At 50.1% G+C, this 21741-nt stretch overlaps 1 long non-coding RNA gene across 1 annotated transcript; it reads left to right on the forward strand.

The window, feature by feature from the left end:
* Window positions 1-129: 129 nt before the first annotated feature.
* LOC144164069 (uncharacterized) lies at window positions 130-7323 on the forward strand. The gene is made up of 3 exons (XR_013321033.1): window positions 130-268; window positions 1217-1373; window positions 6650-7323. It is a non-coding gene; the product is annotated as an uncharacterized LOC144164069 (long non-coding RNA).
* Window positions 7324-21741: the final 14418 nt, after the last annotated feature.

The raw sequence follows: 21741 nt of genomic DNA on the forward strand, positions 1-21741 counted from the left end.
TGGTTAGTAGTTTGGCTCTCCGTCCGCTCGGTGCGCTACACTACAGTACAGTCATTCGGCCGCAGGGCTCTATGGGAGTGTCCACTCTTACCAGTATTTCTTTCTCTATGGGAGCAGCAGGACAGTGCGCACCGAGGGACACGCGAGAGCAGCTGCTGCCGCGGGCGGCGGCGAGCCACGACCATGACGCCCGGACAGCGAGGAGCAACCAGCGTCCGAGGCGGACGCTCTTCACCCGACTTCGGCACAAGTGACTGAAGACGTCGTCGTGAGTGTACAGCACCATGCTGTACAGGTGCCGTCATAAGTAGTTGGAGCACGGGAGCTGTGGCCCAACTGCATAGGAGCGTCGTGTGGCTGCACCAGCGGTAAACAAAAGGAGCAGAACACGCATGCGCGCCTGCTCACGGTGATAGCCCATCTATACTTCTCAACCCACCTCTTTTAAAGCGGCATCGAGCATTATTCGCAGCATACTGGTCTCAGCGATGGCGCTGATAGTAGAGGCGGTATCTGGCAGCGTCGCTCTCACACTTTCAGCGCACGCGAGCTGCTAGAGAAGCGTCGCAATAGCAGGGATCTGACGTGAAAATTTTTTTCTAATATTTTTAGTTGGGTATGCTATCAGCGCCATCGCCGATAGCAGTATGTCGCGAACAACGCTCGAAACCGCATTAAAAGAAGTGGGCTGAGATTCATAGAAGGGCTATCAGCGTCGGCAGGCACGCATGCGTGTTCTGCTCCTGTAGTTTACCGCCAGTGCAGCTACACGGCGCTCCTATGCGGCTCGGCCACAGCTCCCGTGCTCCAATTACTTTTGACGGCACCTGTACCTTTCTGGACAAGCAGGGTTTCAACCACCACAATATTTTCTTTACGCGCTTTCGGCGCTTGCTTGCTGTGCTCTCTTTTTATTGCCTTTCAACCTGCTTTGTTTGTTTTTTCCTGTTTTGGTTTTCCTGGAATAAACCGGTGATTTGTTCTCATGCGGATCGGCGTTACTTCGAAGGGCAGGTTCAGGCTCGCGAACCCTTTACGCTCGAAGGGGGATCCTTCACTGGCGCCCAACGTGGTTTCTATTTTTATTCCTTTTTTCTTATTGTCTTCGAGCCTTGTCTCGCCCCGCGAGCTACACTGCCACCCGCACGTGAGAATGCTTGCAGAACGCTTCAGAACTGTGTATGCTTTGCTCGGGTCGCTAACCTTTTTTACGCAGAAGTCACCGGCGGATTCGGCGGCACAAAAGACGGCCGTGCCTACTTTGCGAGCATCACTCAGAGACCGGAGAATGCTTCCAACCGTCTACCACACGCCACCGCTCAACGACGAAGCTGGCGTGGAAAGGAGCAGCCGAAAGCTGCGCAACAAATCCTGTGAGTGACTTCCCACAGAATGTGCGCTTATCGAAGTGTAACCGCTGATTTACTGTGCGCGCCTACTTAGCAGCATTTTTTTCTTTCTGCGCCGGTCAGAACGGCTGTATTCAAGGCAGTGTTGAATGTATCCTGCAGCTACAACTATGTCGACGGGCGAGAATGCTGTTCCCGCGTTAAGCGAAAATGCCTCCGTACGTTTCTCGGATAGTATTGCGCAGACTGATCTGCTATCGGGCAACACAAAGCGAATTCTTGACTTGATGGCCCAACTGATAGAATCGAAGGCCGAGTTTGAAAAGCAACTGTTGGCGCTTCAGACTAGCAAGCTTAACACTGAGGGATTATTGGATGATCGGCCGCCGCAGGCTCGTCAATGCAACTGTCACTGCAGCGCGTCGTTGAAGTTAAACTTGGCCGTGCCAACGTATACAGGTTCCACCGACAAGAAATCTGTTTTCGACTTTCTTTATGAATTGGCGTACTACCAACAAGCCATGGCAATTTCAGGTAGAGTGCTGATTAGCACGATCTTGCCAGTTGCTTTGCGGGCGGAAGCTGTCGTATGGAGACGTCACCAGAAGCAATTCGAGGACATGACGGACTTCAAGGAATGCTTCAGGCTGGAGGTTTTGCCACCTGGGTATGCGTACCGAATCAAAGACGAACTTCGCGCTCGGACACAGGGAGAAGGTGAAAGCCTTCGGGGATATGTGCGTTCTATGCAGGACTTGTACCAGCGGGCTGAACCGGCAGCACCCGAGGAGAAAAAAGTTTTCCGGGTCATCCGACAGTGCCACCCCAGGTTCCAGCTGCACCTGCGGTCCCGGCGGTTCTCAGGCTTTGAAGACCTCGCCAAGGAGGCCACAGCCATACAAGTTTCGCTGATGGCCACGGAATCCTACCAACCGCCGCCGACTAAAGAGGCATGCCTAGAGGCTTCGTGTGCGTACGCCTACCGCACACCCCCAGGGATGAAGCAGCGGAGGCCCCGAGCGAAGCGAACAACGCACCGAGGAAGGAAGGCGGCGCTGTTCATGGGCGCGGGGCCGGACAACCGGCAATCGCAGGAGAAAAACCACAAGCGAGCAGCGATCATTCATGGCAAAGGTGGTTGCAGCGCTGACGCACCCCAGCGGTGAGGTGCCACCGTGGGAGATGGCCGCAGCGCTGACTCACCCCAGCGGTGCGGCGCCACCGTGGGAGATCGCCGCAGCGCTGACTCACCCCAGCGGTGCGGCGCCACCGTGGGAGATGGTTGCAGCGCTGACTCACCACAGCGGTGCGGCGCCACCGTGGGAGATGGTTGCAGCGCTGACTCACCCCAGCGGTGCGGCGCCACCGTGGGAGATGGTTTCCAAGCGCCGACTCACCCCAGCGGTGAGGCGCCGTCGTGGGAGCGCCCGTTCGGCCGGAATGACCAGAGGCAAGTACCTCACAGTTGGGAGACATTTCCTAACCATCGAAAATCCATCTGTGCAGACATCAGCAAGGAATTCGTGTCCAAATCACCCGAGTCGAGCAACAAGGAAAGGCGGCAAGCGGCTTTCCACCAGACCATGTACTCAAGCTCTGTTAGCTCGGAGGCGCCACCTTGCCTGGACACAGTGCAGCCGACAGGCGCACGCGACAATGCACTGGTATTCTGGTCATCCTACCACCCAGCGGCACGCTGTGCAGACACCCTCGCGCAATCAATCGAGATACGCCCCTCGAAACTGCGGCGAGACTCGCCGCATCGCGGCAGGCAGCAGTGCACAAACCCGCAGATGTAGCAGTGCAAAGACCCACTGCCTCCAAAGCGGCCAAAACGGCCGCCGAAAGCTCGGCGTGGACGGCGGGTGCAGGAGCAGAGCCGAAATTCCACGCCAACTGCCTGCGAGCCTGCCGCACCCTACATGGACGACATGGAAGGCGGGAACGTGGTGCAAAAGGCGCACGAAGGGCCTCCAGCGAGCAACAATCAGCGCATGGTGAGCTGTTGGCCCTTGGCCCTTGGCGGACAGGCTGCAGGCGTGGACAATGCACCTTTCATTACAGTCAAGGTAGCTGGCCTGACTATACCTGCCCTACTGGACACTGGAGCAACGGTTTCTGTGTTTGGAGACGTTGTCGGAGAATGGTGCTCCCCGAGGAAGATCAAATTCAGGCATGTAAGCACCAGTATCAGAACAGCTTCGCATCAGGTCGTGCCGATAACATCGGCAGTGAGGCTGACGGTAATCGCAGATGGTCGCAAGCACAGGCAACGTTTCTTGTACCTCTCCGGTCTTTCCTGTCCAGCCATTCTAGGCCGCGATTTTATGGCCAGGACAGGGCTAGTGCTTGAAGTGAAGGCTGGAAACTACCACTACGGCCCAGGAACGCCGCTGAACAGCTTTGCAGCAAGACCACCAGAATCTCTGTCAGGGTTGCTGACAGCGGAGACCACCGCTGGAGAGGTTGAAAATGGTTTGCAAACAATCTTGATGTAGTTAGCAGGACCACCGGAGGAACAATCATGGCTCGCAGCAGTACTACAACCCTTCGCACCGATGTTCACGGAAGCTCCGGGTACTGTGAACATTTTGGAGCACCACATCGAAACGGGAGATGCGCGTCCACTACGGTTCAACCCAAGGCCCTTGAGCGTCCACAAGCAACCACAGCTGGGCAGAGCCCTGCAGGAGATGGTAAATACAGGAGCGTTGAGGCCATCAAAAAGCCCTTGGGCATATCCGATTGTGCTGGCGGATAAGAAAGATGGTAGTGTCCGCATGTGCGTAGACTACAGACGCCTAAACGCGATAACTACGAGAGATTCGTATCCCTTTCCATCCATCGATGCGGTTATGTATGCGCTAGGTTCAGCAAAGGTTTTTACCACACTTGACTGTAGTAGAGGCTTCCTACAGATCCCTGTAGCGGAGAAGGATATCGAGAAAACAGCGTTCACTTGTACCAGAGGGTTGTTTGAATTCGTGAGGCTGCTTTTCGGTTTGTCAAATTCCCCAGCAATTTTCCAGCGCGTGATGGACATCGTGCTGGGGGACGCGAAGTTCAACTACGTGATGGCGTACATGGATGATGTGGTTGTATATTTAGACAACCTTGAGGATCACGTTGTTCATTTGCAGACTGTGTTGGAGTGCACGCAAAGCGCAGGCCTCACAGTAAACCCCCGCAAGGTACAACTGGCTGCCAGCAGGATCGAGCTCCTGCGCTTCGTTGTGGACCAAGGTTCAGTCTGGCCAAACGAAGAGAAGCTCAAGGCGATCTTGCAGTTCCCGAAATCAGAGAACGTCAAAAGTCTGCAGCGCTTCCTGGGTATGGTTGGCTTCTACGGGCACTTCATTCCGAACTGTGCGGACTTGGCACGGCCCCTCCATCAGCTGCTAAGGAAGGGTGCCAAGTGGTCTTGGACGGCTTTGGAGGAGCAGGCGTTTCAGGCGCTATCAACAGCCATCGCCGACACCACAAGCCTGCGGTTGCCAGATCTCAACCGCCCCTTTGTTGTCCAAACCGATGCAAGTGAGTACGGCATAGGGGCTGTTTTGCTACAGGAGCATAACGGCGAACTGTACCCTCTGGCATTCGCCAGCCGCACTCTCTCAGCAGCCAAACAGAACTATTCAGTGACAGAAAAAGAGTGTCTTGCCATAGTGTTCGCCCTCAAAAAGTTTAACACGTACTTGGATGGCGCAGATTTCACGATACAGACGGACCACCAAGCACTGTCATGGTTGTCACGGCTTCAGAACCCTGCAGGTCGCCTCGCACGCTGGGCGCTAAACCTGCAGAAGTATCATTACAAAGTGGAATACAAGAAGGGCACCAGCAACAAAGCCGCGGACGCCTTGTCTCGCGCACCCCTACCAGCACAAGAGCAACCAGAACCCCAGGTCTTCGCGGGTACAACGCCTGGAGAAGCCTGAGGAACCCTTGTAAGTCGCCAGGAGATGCTTGAAGCGCAGCAGGCCGACCAGCAGTGCAAGCGCATTCGGGAGTCGATTACGGCCGCAGAGAACGACGATACTACGGCGGCGAGGGCCCCGCACTACGACTGCTACGTCCAAAGCCAGGACGGCTTGCTACTGCGGTACATTCCAAGCGCAGACACCGACAGTGGTGAGTATCCCTTCCGGGTATTCGTACCAAAGCGCCTAAGAAGGTCTTTTCTGGAATATTACCACGACACTACCCTTGCTGGTCATAGTGACGGTCTGAAAACGTACCAAAGGTATGCCGCGTTCTCACATGCCCTCGCCTGAGAAAGGAGGTAATGAAGTACGCCCAGACATGCCCAGTTTGCCAGTCTGTCAAGCCAAGAGGCGGCAAACCTCCTGGCCTCACGAAGTCAGTCGAGAGCCGCTTCCCTTGGCAAATCGCGGCGTGTGACGTGATGGGTCCATACCCAAGATCAGTGGAGGGCAATCACCACCTTCTGGTCGTCACAGATCATTTCTCCAAGTGGGTCGAGCTGTACGCATTACGTAGACTTGATTCTAAGTTGATCTGGGAGAAGTTGTTGGACACTTTCACCCGCTTTGGTTTTCCAGAACAGCTCATAACAGACAATGCGACGTACTTCACCAGCAAGAACTTCGTGTACACTTGTTCGGTTCTGGGCGTAGTACATAAGAAGACAACTCCCTACCATCCACACGCGAACATTACGGAACGGGTCAACAAAATTTTGAACATGATGATGGTGGCCTTCACTGAACGTCACAAAGACTGGGATGCTCACCTTTCGGAAATGGCGTTTGCCACTCGGACTATGGTCAATCGCTCTACCGGGTTCACACCAGCAGTCATGCTTTTTGGTCGCGACCTGTGCTTTCCTATAGAACACTCGTTCAGTGACCAGGTCGAGGTGCACCCTCGCACTTATGTTAAGTATGCGCAGGATCTCCGCAGCAGCATGAACGAGACCCTCCAGGAAGCCAGGCAACACCTGGACTTAGCACGCCTCGAACAGCGCCAGCAGTACGACAAGGGACGGCGCCAGGTCGAGTTTTCCGTGGGTGACCTGGTACTGCGCCGCACGCATTCGTTGAGTGATGCAGCAAAAGGGTTTGCTGCTTCCCTGGCTGACCGATGGGAAGGTTGTTATAAGGTAACAAAGAGCACATCTCGCCCGACGTATCACCTTCGCAACCTGCACGGAGGGCGGGATACGGGTCCCGTAGGCATTGACGACCTTAAGGCATATTATGAGCGACTCTCTGTAGAAGAAATCTAATCTTGCTAATGTTCTTCGTAGAAGAAATCTAATCTTGCTAATGCTCTTCCAGGATACGCTATCCTCTCAACGTTGCAGCAACAAGGTTCGGCGGGAAGACCTCCACCAGCACTCATCTCAAACCCACAGGAGAAGGCATCCTCAACGGCAGCCCCCCAGCGCTTCTCGGACAACTAGAAAGTTGTCCGGTCTTGGGGGAGGCGGAATGTAGGGACGCAGCCCCTACGTGCGCCCGCGGAGGGCGATTACACTGCAGTGAGTGCCGTACGAACACTGATAGTGGCGTCAGTGCGTCATGGTGCCCGTGCGCGCGTGTGCGATGAACAGTGAGCCGCAACGGACACGTGTAGTGCAACAGAACCCGGAGCATGCGCACAACCAACAGAGTGGCTTAAAAGCGGCGCTCACAGGAGCAGCAGGACAGTGCGCACCGAGGGACACGCGAGAGCAGCTGCTGCCGCGGGCGGCGGCGAGCCACGACCATGACGCCCGGACCGCGAGGAGCAACCAGCGTCCAAGGCGGACGCTCTTCACCCGTCTTCGGCACAAGTGTCTGAAGAAGTCGTCGTGAGTGTAGAGCACCATGCTGTACCTTTTTGGACAAGCAGGGTTTTAACCACCAAAATGTTTTCTTTACGCGCTTTCGGCGCTTGCTTGCTGTGCTCTCTTTTTATTGCCTTTCAACCTGCTTTGTTTGTTTTTTCCTGTTTTGGTTTTCCCGGAATAAACCGGTGATTTGTTCTCATGCGGATCGGCGGTACTTCGTCGGGCAGGTTCGGGCTCGCGAACCCTTTACGCTCGAAGGGGGATCCTTCGCAATATACGGGTGAACATGTTAAAAGAACAATAAAAACAGGGAATTAACAAAACACCTATACCGAAAACACAAGGTATCTTGGTAAGAACTTCATCTACCAGAACACTCCTCAGCTAAAAAAATTTCTGACATTTGCAAACAATGAGGTCAGCATACCGTCGGTGCGCTGTTTGCTTGCACCTGCCTCCCAAACACTGACGTTACCGCACCTCCTGGCACGCTCCCCAGAAATCCACAGCAGCACATGCATTAGAGGCATAGCCAAACGCTTTATATCTGCGGCAACAAATACAGAAGCATATTGGGATTCTGACCTGAAAAAAAAAGAAACTGCATTGTAAAGACGCTGAACTTGTCACTCTTGTGTCCAAGTTTCTCTAATGTCTGAATCTTTATTTGAAGCTACGCAAAATTGCACTTCCGTCCGGTGCACCTGCGCTCACTAGTTCGTCCAAACGATGTGCTGTGCTGTTCAAAAGGGAGCGCGAGCCTTGTGGTGACCAACTTCTCAAAATGCTTCCGTTCCCTCTTTTTCTTGAGTGTAGTGTTCTAGGAGCGAGCTTCAGGTTTTACCACCCGCACTGCCCCTCTCTCCCCTCACCCAGTGTTAAGGAAAAATTTCTGTCGAAGTGACGCCTGCGCCTGCCCCACTTTCAAAAAATAAATAAAATAAGCAGTCGTCCGTCAACTCTACAGATTGCTTCTTCCAATGGCGTTTGCTGGTTATAGTTACACGCGCCTAGCGTACGGAGAGCTCCCACGGGAACCCGACCTTCTCCCTTTCCAGTGAAAGCAATTATTCGCTGGCGGCACGTGGCAGTCCCCCTCCTCGTAGCAGGCGCGGCTGGCACCACACGTACTTCTAAAGAAAAGCGGCCGCCCTGCGCCGTTTGACCAGCCAACTTCACCTTCGCCTGCCAGTAAGCCACAGACACGGCCTAACAAAAACACCTACCAGCCGTTCACAGTTCGGACAGTTTTCATTCGGATCGCGAGTGTGAATGAGTAAGTGCTCTGGTCGGGACCGACGCAAATACGCATTGTTTTCACAACGTTCGGCCGCAACAATGACGTCCCGGGAATGGTGCCCTCTTTCACGCACAACGCTCACCTCCAGTCGCGGAGAGTCGCCCGTGCAGTGACGCGGGAAACACGATGCGTTTATTTGACACTAGAATTGGCAAGAGTCTCCCAAAATGTTGGGTACAATCAAAAACGTGAAAACCTTACCTTCAACCACCTCGCAGAGGCACAACCGCGTTGTTTTTAACGAGCCACTATCGGCCATCCCTGCATTTAGGCCTCGCGTCGGCTCGCTGGCGCATTCCGTCGGCTCGAAGGTCGCTGACGTTGTGGTGTGCGTCCCACGGTAGTCCAGGCTGGTTTCACAATGTTCGCAACGAGCTTCGCTCGCAAGTTCACATCCGTTCGTGCGGCCGCAAGTTCACATCGACAATAATTTTCGGGGACGCTGGAACTCACACGACACACGATACCAACTGGAAGATGACAAATGCAGTATTAATATCTAGATACTGCATTTTGTGAAGAGGTACAATCGTGGTAAATGCGCCTATTTACGACGGCTTGTGGTCCCCGGTGCACACTGGCAGTTTTTCCACCATCATAGTACCACATGTGGAAGCAGGCCGGCTGCCGTGAGTGGTTTACAAGGCGTATTCCAGCCAAAAAACTCCCATTAAGGCTAACTTGTGTTTCGCGCGCAGGGTTGATGGCTAAGATGCCACCGAATGGTTTCTCTGGGTAAACAAGTTATTAATATTAATACCGTAATTAAAAAAATATTACAGTGAATAGAAAGAGGCTTCTAAGCAGTGGTCCCAAATTCGTGTTTTAATATTTGAATACAATAATTAGAAGACATATACCAAACACTTTGCACTTTTTTAAAAGCAACGTTCTTAGCCCCGCATACTAAATAGCAAGGCTTAAAGGAAATGTATAAACAAACAGATATATACAGATTTATTTTGAGCTCGAAGTCGTGCATTATTCTTGTAACAATCCATTGTTTTAAGAAATTTCTCAAAATACAAATAACAATTTAAACTTTTTGCTGCTCAATGATAAGATAAAAGATGGAAAATTGTATTGTTCCCTCTAAATCTGTATCAGAAAAAGAGCTGTCAAAGGGGAGAGTGTGAAATCTGCTGTAAAAACATATGCACTGTCGCTGCGCCACCGGGGCTACCAATGCGATGATTATACATTTCAGAGGCGCCGATATCACACATACCAAAATTGTATTCAAGACACGGTAACTTACAGAGCGTAATGATTTTCACACGCTGAACTCAGAAGCATTGTTCCAAAACGTTTCCTAGGAAGGTCGAGGTCAACATCATTGGTCATTCCCTCCGATTGGATTTTTATTTCGTTTGGTTATGTTGACGTCCCTATTCAGATGAAACTCCTTGAATAGGACGAGATCCTCTGGGAACAGGAGACATCTTCAGTGAAAAGATTAGATAACTGAGTGTTATTAATTGCCCTCGTCTACTTTCAACATTTGTTTACCGTAAGGTTGAGTACACGGACGCCTTGAAGGAAAGCTAACTTATCGTGCAGTCCTGGAGAGACTAAGTTGTAACGATGGATCGGCGGCCTAGAAACACTCGTGGCGCCGCCCCTCCATGAGAACAAAAACAGCAAAGAGATAAAACTTTCTTTGGGGGGTCCTCTTCGTTGGTGCTGCAATAAAAGAGGACGCCAGATCCAGATGATGCCAGATGATGTTGGTGGCCACACCTGCACGTGTGCAAGCTGCCCTCCCGTGCACTAGACGAAAATACCCGATTCGCCGGGTAAAAGGACTTTAAGACACATGGTCTCGTTAAGGCTTTCAGATTTCGCGGTTGCACCCCACCACTAGTATTTTTAGCAGCTGTTCCGTCGCTAGTGCTAAGGCAACAACGCATTTACTGCTTCTACTTTTAGTCAGGCTTGATGCAAGATTTACTCTCATTCCTGGTGCAGGGATCCAAGTCTCATGTCGTCGAAAACTGTTCCAACTAACGTTGGGATTGTTTTCCTGCTACAGACGGTCAATAGCATTTTTTGCAGAATTGTCAACGTAATTTACTTCGCTTAAAACGTCACATTAGCCCACGCATGTAACTTTTGGCTGCAAAGTAGACGGAAAATGCCGGAATATTGAGCTTGCTGGACAGTAACAGCCATTACGTCATTCAAGTGGGGCGGAGTCGGGCGATTACTTTACATTTGCTTGAATTTAGGTAAAGATGGCAAGGGCCTATTAATACAAGCGTTCGGGCTTGATTGGTGCTGTAGGATTTAGAAAGTGTTGTGGCACATTTAGCAGCCACCACCAAGCCCTCGCATAAATCTGAACATCTACCTTGAGGAGGGCGTTAGACCCTTTGCATGTGGCACCAACATTTATAGAAAGCCATACGAGTTAGAGGGTTAGGGGGACTGAGTATTGGAAGGCCATACTAAAAAACACTTCTATTCTGATCATACTGCAATAAGCCAGGGACACTAGACCGCTATTTATGAGAGTGTTCACGTAAGGCAAACCTGCCGCTCTTTTATTGGCTTTTCATCTTCCCTGAGCTAAGGGAGAACCTGACGAGCAGCGATCACCTGGACGTCAAGGAACTTCTGCAATCCAGGGTATCCGTCGTCCGGTCATGATTTGGAGTTTTGTATTGGAGAACTGCCCTTAATTTATGTCTCAAGAGTTTACTGCTTATATTGCTAATAAGAATTTGGAGATAGCCACTAAGAATGCGGAGGAAATAGCTGGGAGCATTTACCATTACCGTGGACGATGCAAAGGGAGTGTTGGAGAAACAAATTCAAGAAAACCTGCAAGAATAATACAAATATAGCTATCTTAGACGACCGGTGAATGTTCCATCGTCTTTCTAGAGCGGGGTGTCACCAACCCGGTCAAGAGCACATGATTTCCTGTTTGGGATACAACCGCAATAAGGATGGGTGGGTATTCGGGTTCCAGGTACCGTAGATTTAACTCTGGGAAACGCGCTTCTGAGAACCGGCTGAAAGCATTCAATTTGAATAAACAATATCGCTGGTCGTGTAGCGCAACTGGCAGAAAATGTATTGGCCAAAGCTCTTATTTATTAGGACTCCTTACGAACGTCTAACTAGGAGAACAACGCAGAAAAAACACGAGAAGCTTAAGCTTGAATCATGTTAACTGGAAGATTACAGCGTAGTGGCGAAAGTGTCACCTTAGCCGGATCATCGCAGGACATTAGGTGAATGTATTTGTGACGGACTTACGAACAAGCCAATTTGAGGCGTAAGCAGTACATATCCCTTCTGACGCAACGATTTTGTGTTCTTGTCCGTTGTTACTCTCCTCCGTTGTTACGTAGTGCTTAGTATATACCGCCGGCTCACTCATGTGAAAGGTTTAGTCGTGGTCCTTTTAAATTGTAAACATGCTACAGATGCACGGTATTAAGTGCGATCACCTCATTTATGTTATCTAAGGCGCTGTTTGCGAAGCACGAGAACGCGGGTTTGATTCCTGCCCGCCGAATCCGCTTTTGTGATGGAGGAGTAAAAGCAAAAAAAGTCTCGTGTGTACGAGATTTCGGCGGACGTTAAAGAGCTCCTGCTGGCCAAATTAATCCAGAGCCTTCCACTACAACGCACCTTATCACCTGCGTTGCGTCGGAGCGTTGAAACCCCTCAATCATTTATGTTATCAAGTCCGCCAGAAGCTTGTCCTATTTGATATTTTTATTTGTGGTATTTATTTTTGTGTCGCCTTATCAGACACTGTGTACGAGGGTTGCAAACCGCAGCTGCGCAAATGCTTTTACTTAACACGCAACGGGCGGAGAGGCGCCGTATGAGTTAAGTGATAGAGGAGTTAGGACCTGTGCTTGAAAATATCAAACACGCTTCCTTTTTCTGATCGTTAGTGGCATCTTGTCGTGTAGGAAGTAGATGGCGGCAGTTTGCAGGAGCCTGCTAACGGCGTCGCGCGAGTCAAGAGCCCCTAGAAGGGATGGTCAAGATAGCTTTCAGAATGAGCACAAGGGCAGAGTTCAACTGTTAGAACATACATGATAGATGCATGTATTAGGGATGCGCTGGGAAAACATACATGACTTGGTTGCATGACTGGAACAGAAACGGTGCACGTCCATTGGTCACACGTCTTAGCCTTGCATCTAAATGGTGCGAACGCATCAGTGACGAAATGGAGCAGCTGTTGTAGTTTTTTGTAAGGGGCGCCCGCTATGAAGGGACGCCCTAAGAAAAATAAGCGGTAATTTTGTGTGCAAAGATGTGCTATGAGTGGTCACGTCGCCTTCGGTTTTTAGAGACAAGCGTTCTGAAGGTTTGGCGATCAAGGCTGACGGGGGTCGTTTCTGTTTTCCTCTTTGCTTCGTAATGCGGATTAGCTAAGTACATATCTGTTCCAGCATGACAAAAATATATGGTCACGTGACTCATCGTGCCCAAATGCACGATTTGTTGTGTCTGTGTCTTTGTACCCATTCAGAAAAGAAACGTCGAATAATAGCCAGGCCCTTCTCACTCTCTGTTTTGTACAATAGGGATATGGAGCGCTGTTCAATAGTTGCGTTTTGTAGAGGGTCGCCTGACAGGAACTATATTTGAGTGCAGATCCTGGTCGAACTGGGCGGCTGTCAGGGACCCCATAGTAACGCAGACCTCGGCCGAATAAGACGTTGCTTAGAGAGGGACGACATATCTACCAATCTGTCTCTTTCTATATATTGCGGCGAACCATGTATGGGTTCGTTCATTTATTGATTGTTTACTGGCCGGCCACGCTCGACTTTGTTATCTGTGTCCCAAGCGAAGCGCATCTTACATTCTTTATTTTTATTCCGCATGGGCTATTACACTCAGATAAGCAGACTGTTTCGCCCTAAGGTCGCTAGCCCAGAATAACCTTCCTTGATGTACAATGTTGTGGATGTAAACCGACGGTTCCAGAAACACTGGCGCCGAAAGATAAAAGGCTGCAGAGCCGACGCGGCGGCATTCGAATCGCCGGAGCTCGCCTGCAAACGTCACTTTGTTAAGTGCTGCTCCGCCGCATGTGTATTCTTTGAGTTGTTAGGGGAACACAAGTTCGCTCCAATAAACTTGTTTTCCTTGATACAACTGCATCGTCGTTGACTTCGTGACATCTGGTAGGGTGCTGGGTGCATGCACCCTAAGCCGTCGTCAAGCCGACAAGCAAGCTCAACACGTTCCAACCGCCGACAGGAAGGTCTTCAGCCGGAGTTTGGACTGCTTCCGGATAAAGTGAAAAACAAGACATCGTGTCCACCACCTTGATAAACGAAAGCACCATGACCAGCGCTACCAATAATGCCCCCATTCTTCAACAACCCAAGGAGCCCCCATCATTCGATCGATCACGTTCGGAGGATCCCGAAGACTGGCGGGAACAAGTCGAACTGGTCAGGCTATTCCCAGTTACTGCCAAGAATTACTGCTCCCGCGACGTAATTCTTGGAATGGAATTTTTGATGGAAAACCGTAAAATAATCGATCGGCAGGCCAAGTCAATAAATGTTTCCCCCGGTCACTCCGTGACGCCGGAACCAAAAGACAAACATAGTTCTGCTGTAAGGATTGGCGATGATCATGTCACCCTGCGACTTAACCCAAGATTGATGATCGCGATCTACTGTGAAGATGCTGCTCCTGACGGCGACGCTATCGTGAAAAGTGACCAAAGGTTGCTTCTCGACCGCGGTGTGTCTGTCGCAAGAGGCATTGCGCGCTTCAGGGAACACCAATCGCACGTTTTGGTCGCTCATTTCACCGATGAGTACCAGCATCCGAACAAGGGCGCGGGAATTGCGTTCCTCGAAGAAACGCAAGAAGCAAGGGACGTGATCGCGGTCGCCGTCTTTGAAGGCACGCCCGAAGACACCTTCAAGCTTCCGCATCCCTTCGACGCGAATCCGGCGCTACCGCAAGAACAACGGAACAAATTATTGGCTTTGCTGCGTCGATACAGCGAGGGTTTTTTGTCAAACTCAAAACTACGTCAGAAACCTCTAGCAAAGCACCGAATGATAACCGAAGATGGAGCCCGACCTACCCGACAGTCATCGTACCTCGTCTCTTCCTACGAGCGGAGAGCCATCCGGACTCAAGTGGACGACATGCTCAGTGCCAACATTATAAAGCCAACGAAAAGCCCCTGGGCTGCGCCGGTCGTACTTCTGAAGACAAAAGTCGGCGTATTAAGAGTTTGCGTTGACGACCGGCGACTGAACAAAATCACTAAAAAGGACGTGTACCCCCTGCCACGAATCGACGACGCCCTCGACCAACTCTGCCATGCGAAGTACTTCTCATCGATGGATCTCAAGACCAGCAACTGCAAATTAAAGTGGACGAGAGACACCGAGAGAAGACCGCATTTATAATCCCGGACGGCCTATACGAGTTCAAGGTGATGCCGTTTGTGCTGTGCACGCCGCCAGCAACGTTTCAAAGAGTCATGAACACTGGGCTGGCTGCACTGAAGTGGCACACCTGCCTGGTATACCTCGACGTCGTTGTGGTAGTCGCCAGGTCTTTGGACGAGCACGTTTCAAGGTTGGATTCGTTACTCAAGGCCAGTCGTACGTCGGTGTTACCGCTGAAGCCCGAAAAGAGCCGCTTCGTGTACGAGGAGCTGAAGTTTTTGGGCAATGTCGTCAACGCCGCGGCAGTCCTTCCTGACCAGCCAAAAACTTCAGCCATTGCGAACTTCCCAAGGCTGAAATACAAGAAGGGCGTGCGAAGATCTCTCGGACTGTGCGCATACTACCGGCGCTTCGTGGCAAACTGTGCACGCATTGCATAGCCACTGACACGCTTTGAGAAGTATAGCACCTCTTTTAGCTGGGAAAACGACCAAGAAAAAGCATTCTGTGACCTGCACAAACGCCTGTAAAGCCCGCCCGCACTCGCTCATTTCGACGAAGGCGCAGAAGCGGAAATACACATGGACGCCACTGATATAGGCTTGGGTGCCGTCCTAGTCCAAAACGAAAGCTGTATCAAAAACCTAATCGCCTTTGCCAGGCGTGGATTGTCGAAAGAAGAGAAAAACTATTCAGCGCCTGAAAAAGAATGCCTCGCTACTATATAGGCGATTTCAAAATTTCGCCCATACGTGTATGGTAGACCATTCAAGGTTGTGAGACGCCATCATGCGCTGTGTTGGCTCGCCAATTTGAAGGACACCTCAGGTCGTCTTGAGCAGTGGAGCTTGCAACTGCAAGAGTTCGACGTTACAATCGTCTATATCTCCGGCAGAAAACACTCCTACGCCGACTGCATGTCCCGCGCTCCCGTCGACCCACCACCACAAGACTCTGATGAAGACAGCCCGTTCTTCGGAGTCGTGACGGAGAGCGACCTAGCCGTCAGCAGCGTGCCTACCCCAACGTACGCGTCATAATCGACTACCACAAAGGATACCACGCCACCGTGCCTAGGACCTTCAAATGCAGCTTGCCAGCATTAAGCCAGAAAACTCCATTCAAGAGAAAAATTTCAGCCTCAGAATGAGAAGGAATTATCTTCTTGTCATTCCCTCAGACCTGCGTGACAAATTTTGGAAGCGTGCCACGGCGACCCATCTTCCTGACATCTCGGCACAGCCCGCACAATTGGAAAAATCAAGGCGAAGTAGCACTGGTCCCGCCTTACATCCGACGTCCCCCACTACGCCCGGTGCATCCCTGACTGCCAGCGACGAAACACACCACCGACGAGATCCGCCGGACTTCTGCAGCCCATCGACATCCCATCGAGGCCTTTCCTACACATTGGAATGGACCATGGCCCGTTCCCCTCATGCCGATTCGAAATGAAGTGGATTGTCGTAGCGACAGTCTACATGACGCGCTAGGGAGAGACCGCCGCTCTCCCGAGGGGGACTGCCCAAGAAGTCGCAAAGTTCTTCATAAGCCAAGTTGTGCTCCGACACGGAGCCCCGGAAGTCCTAATCACAGACCGCAAAAATGCCTTTACTGCGGAGCTGATGCAAGGAATATTATGCTAAAGCAACACCAATCACCGGAGAACGACGGCGTACCACCCCCGAACGAACCGTCTAACAGAACATATGAACAAAACGATCGCGGATATCCTGTAAATGTACGTCGACGTTGAACATAAGACTTGGGACGAAGTGCTTCCGTATGTCACGTTTGCGTACAACACGGCCATCCAGGAAACTACGCAGATGACGCCATTCGAGCTTGTCTACGGAAGACGGCCGACTACGATGCTTGATGCCATGCTTCCGCATTTAAACGACGACGACCTCAACCCCGACTTCCAGGGATACCTTCAGCGTGAGGAGGAGACACGCCAACTGGCACGAGTTCGTACAACGGACCAGCAGCTGGTGGATGCTGGGCGCTATAACCTCCGACCCCGAGACGCCCAATCAACAAATTACATGTTGTGTCAACAAATATTTCAACCAAAGTCAAATTGGCATCTACTTTTACTGCCGCGTCGTTAATATTAAAATTAATAAAGATAAATAATTCAACTAATCTCACTAGCTTGTATGATTTTTTTATTACCGAAAAAAGAGAGCAAATATTTGTTTTCCCTGTTAGAACCCTGCATCAGTAAATAATGGTCTGCAGTTCATGAAAACATTTTTAGAAAAACGTATGCACCGTACGATTGGGCCCACCCTACTACCGATCGAAGGAATATTACATGACCCGACGTTATTGCCGAGTTTAGTTTTATTATTGACGTCACTATGACACAGATCTCATATTTTCATAAGGGGATCTCTGAAGTGGTGCCACAAAACAATCGGCTCTGAGAAAGGGTATGTCCCAAAAAGCAGTTGGAAACCCCTACGGAGGGTGATGTAGAAAGGTATCAAATGTTTTTCATCGCTTCGGCGGGCTCGTCGCGTGCGATCCCTTAGTGTCACAACATAACGGTACACAGTGCTGGAACCATTTTCTGGTATTGCTCGTGCCGCCGTTATGGGTATTGTTAAGTTCACATTCCTTGACATTTGTTAAATATGCGACGATTCGTGGGCGCCGCCATTTGTTTATTTATTTAAATACTTAATTTAGTACTTCAAAAGTCAAGACAACAGGCATTACATGAGGGGTGAGCTCAAACGAAAAATCACTGGTAAAAACCAGGCGAGATGTGAACGAAACTGACAAGCAATTGATTTCAAATTTAGGGTGGCGGGTAACCGGCGTGAAATAAAAAGCGGAAAGAATAAAAAAAAGTGAAGAAACCGAAGGAAAATCACAGCAATAATATAGGCATGCAGATGATCGAAAAGATGCCATCGGGGAGAAAGCAACGCATGCAAACTAAGCTAAGTTAATCGGCTGGTATTTTTAAAAGCGCTTCCCTGAACTGCACCGAATCTCAAGCCTGCGCCACTTCCTGCTGAAGATCGTTCCAAACTTTGGCTGTGCGAATGGAAACAGAGTGTCCAAATGTAACTGTTTTGTGCCGGGTATACAATACTCCGGAATGTGTTTTTGCTTTTCCTTGAACAACTTGCGGGACTTATTACGTATTAGTTGGGTGACAGTGTGTAATAAAATTTATAAAAGAGTACGTATCGGGCAAGCTTTCACCGGTCACTTAGATGTGGAAGGGAAGCACGCGGTGTTAGGTCAGTTACGTTCGAAATAGATGAATAAGGGGAAAATGCAAAACTGACTGCTCGATATTGTACAGCTTCTTTCGCCTGAACAAGATACCTTGCATGGGGGTTCCAGATAGCCACTGCATATTCGAATTTCGGGCGTTCCAGTGTTCTTTAGGCTTTTATTTTAAATTCTGGAGGGGACAGTTTTAAATCGCGTTGGTGAATACCGGGAGTTGTGGTTAGTGCAGAAAAAAAAAAAGTTAGCACGAATGGACCAATTCAGATCATTTGTTAGATGTGCAACTGCATATTTCCAAGAGGTTGTAGGTTGGAGTACCAAACCATGGAGAGTGTAGTAATTAAGTAGGTTTGCATGTCTGTGGAAAGATATTCTTTTGTATTTGAGTACATTTAGAGACATTTGCCTCACTCTAAACCAATTGTCAATAGCTAAAGTGTCCGCTTGCAAGGGTAATTGATCATCGAGGTTATTTATATTAGTATATAGGATACAATCGTCCTCGAAAAGCCGAATTGTATTACTTACCCTTGAATTCCGGGTTTCGGTCGATTAAGTGTGATAGGCTTAAATTGTCCTTCCTGCTCAGTGGTTGTGCGTAAATGATGTTGTTCGACAGGGAATCAAACAAACGCGTGAAGCAACAATTCAGCAGCAGAATTGTGTCCAAACACGCCGTTTTGCTGCATCTTCGGTAGCGTGGTCAACAAATGACCCGATCGAAGTTATCAGCGAGGGTTTAGATGCGGAAATTACGCAACACTGATGAACTACAAAATGACCGACGTTGAGTATTTGCGTTCCTCAACGGCGATAGTCCCACACGCTATCAACGTACACTGCGCTCGGGATCTCTGGTGGCAAATGGTGGGTCCTGCCTTACCTGACCAATGCATTCTGTACACTGGGCAATAACTGCTGTATTTAGTTTCACTAGTCTTGTATAGCCGTCAAAGATAGTATGCAAACAAAATCAGCAACACACAGGGGGGGGGGGGTAACAATGTAACGAGATTCTTATGATTAATAATGTGGTTTCGATCTTGTTTTGTGATTTTGTAAACGAATTCTGCATTCTAAGCTGTATGCGTGATTAGCCCGACTCTTGCGCTAGCCATCTTATGCCTTGGCGCCTTGTCGTTTCGGCGAAAGAATATTGTTTTTGCTCTCGGCGTGAAACCGTTGCGGGTAGAGTCGTACGTCGTTGCTGTAAAATGGTCTACTGTAGGGAGGTGTCATCGTCGCTGGCCACTCTCTCGGAGTTCATATGGTGGAGTTTCGATTGGTCATGTTTATTCCCCAGTTAAATACAAATTTCGGTCTGTTTGCAAGACATTCCGCAGCATCTCTTACATAAAAGACTGCTTCCATGTAACGCAACGTAACCGAAAAAAAAATAAGCGCACTCTCACCGAACTGAAACTCCATTTAAAGCTATTCTAGACCTAATCATACATAATTTTATCGATCATAATCACGATATTTTTATTTTTATTTCACTGAAAAGAACCTTCTGCACCGGAACGACCAGAGAAAGACGCTCAAGAAGGTCCCAGTCAATCGGCCGTGATCTCCGGTATAGTAAAAAAACGCAAGGATTTGGGAGTGCTACTCTGGCAACGCATGACATGGAACTCGCACACTAAAGTGTTGTCCAACAAGTGATCCTCTGCCGTAGTTGCGCTCTTCGCAATTCCAAGTTTCGTGACGCAGCCTGGCAACATCAGTCAAAAGAAACAATATGGCCTCGCAAAGCAGGGCGGCTGTCACAGCTTCGCTTGCTGCCTTACGAAGATTCTCAGACTGTAGCGTTTATTCACGTTATTTTGGCGAGGAAAAGTGTGTTATTTAGGCCAACGACCTATTTTTGATCTGACCCGTCAAAAATTGGAGCGATGAAAACGCCGAGGTCGTCGCTATGTGAAAACGTTGGGGGTGACCTATGAATCGCATCGCATTTCGCTCAAGATGAGCTGCCTCTCTCGCGAGCGAAAAATTGAAGATTGGCTGCAGTGCTCGTGCGCACCAGGGCTGTCAGAGAACAGCAAGCACGTTGCTGCGGCACTCATGCACTACTACAGGTACGTCGTAGTTTTAACTACCCCCTTAGTTTTAACTACAGCTTCGGCGCAGCCTCATGAATAATGACCTGGTCAGAGGACGAAGTGCAGAAAAAATATGAGTCGGAAGAAACACGGCCGTAAGAACGCTTTCGGTGTTTTGGTTCCTGCTTTTACGCACCTACTGATGGCGCAAGATGCGCCTAGAAGCGCACCACCCGCATATACCTAGACGGAAGACGAAAACCGTTCTGAAAAAATTCGCGACGGGTGTTCTGGTATCTCTTGTCAGATTTTAAGGTAGTGCGTTTGATTGTGTGCTCTCGAACTGCATCAATTTTTGTCGGCTCCGTCGCTCTCGCAGAGGCTGTATTTAGGATTTTTGGTGAAAGATACAAACGCCGTATATTCGACGTATGGACGTTCAGCTCGTCAATTTCTGTGGTATCAACAGGAAGGGGTGTCGCAGTTTCAGCGCCAGCCTCAAAATGAACGACGGTAGGTGTAGGATTTAAACAGTCTTCCTTGCCACATTGATTGATTGATTGTAGGGTTTAACTTCGCCGATGCAACGCAGGCGATTAGGCGCGCAGCAGTGGAGGGCTACGGATTAATTTTGACTACCTGGGGATATTTAGGTGCGCCGAAATCTCTTACACACGGGTTTTTAAATGCAGAGCATTTCTTTAACTCACGATGTCACCCGGCGTTAGCGTGCCTCGGCGTCCGCAACAGCCGTTCCAGGTGCGCCCTCTCCCCCACTCCTCCTCTCCCGCATCACGCTACCCTCCTCGTTCTCAACAACAGGTCCGCAGCCCTCCCCCTACACTATACAAAAAAAATAATACTTACCGGCACCTGGTTTCGATCCCACGACCCTGCAGGCGGAACGCAAGGTACATGGTACTCTACCCACTGCGACACAAAGCCGACACAGAATGGAAGGCTACGAACGCGCCTTATATTCTTGACTCATTCAAACTACGTTAAGAAGCTGCTGATACAACGCATTCACTACCTGTGGGCGGGACGCGAGTTACATGGTGCTCTTCCCACTGCGCCACAAAACCGACACAGAATGAAAGGCTACGAACGCGCCTTATATCCTTGACTCATCCAAACTACGTCAAGAAGCTGCTGACACAACGCATTCAATACCACCAACTCCCCAAACACTAAACGTTAACGCAATACACCCACCCCCTATGCGACGCATTTACTCGAGTCCCCCTCGCGGGGAGATGGGCCCTTTTTTTGCTTTTCGCCTCCATCAGAAAAGCGGTCGCTCCGGCCGGGAATCGAACCCGCCATCTCGTGCTCAGCAGCACAACCCCTTAGCCACTGAGCCGACGCGGCGAGTATGCCAGATTGCATTTCCCATGACTTCAGTAAGTTTGGTACATGGTGTGTCACTGTGTATAGTTCTATAACGCCAATGCAATTGTTGTTTCAACATGCTTTGCCCCTGCGGAGCGTCGGCACCCTGACATTTTCGCCAGATGCTCCTCCGCCCTTTATGGCTCAACCGAACGAAGTGACACTTGAGCAGGGGTTCAAACACACTATGCAAAAGCACTCTCAGTGG

The sequence above is a fragment of the Haemaphysalis longicornis genome, unplaced genomic scaffold, assembly GCF_048455015.1.
Source record: "Haemaphysalis longicornis isolate Haplotype H1 unplaced genomic scaffold, Haemaphysalis longicornis Haplotype H1 scaffold_13, whole genome shotgun sequence".
In the NCBI taxonomy this organism is placed as follows: Eukaryota; Metazoa; Arthropoda; class Arachnida; order Ixodida; family Ixodidae; genus Haemaphysalis; species Haemaphysalis longicornis.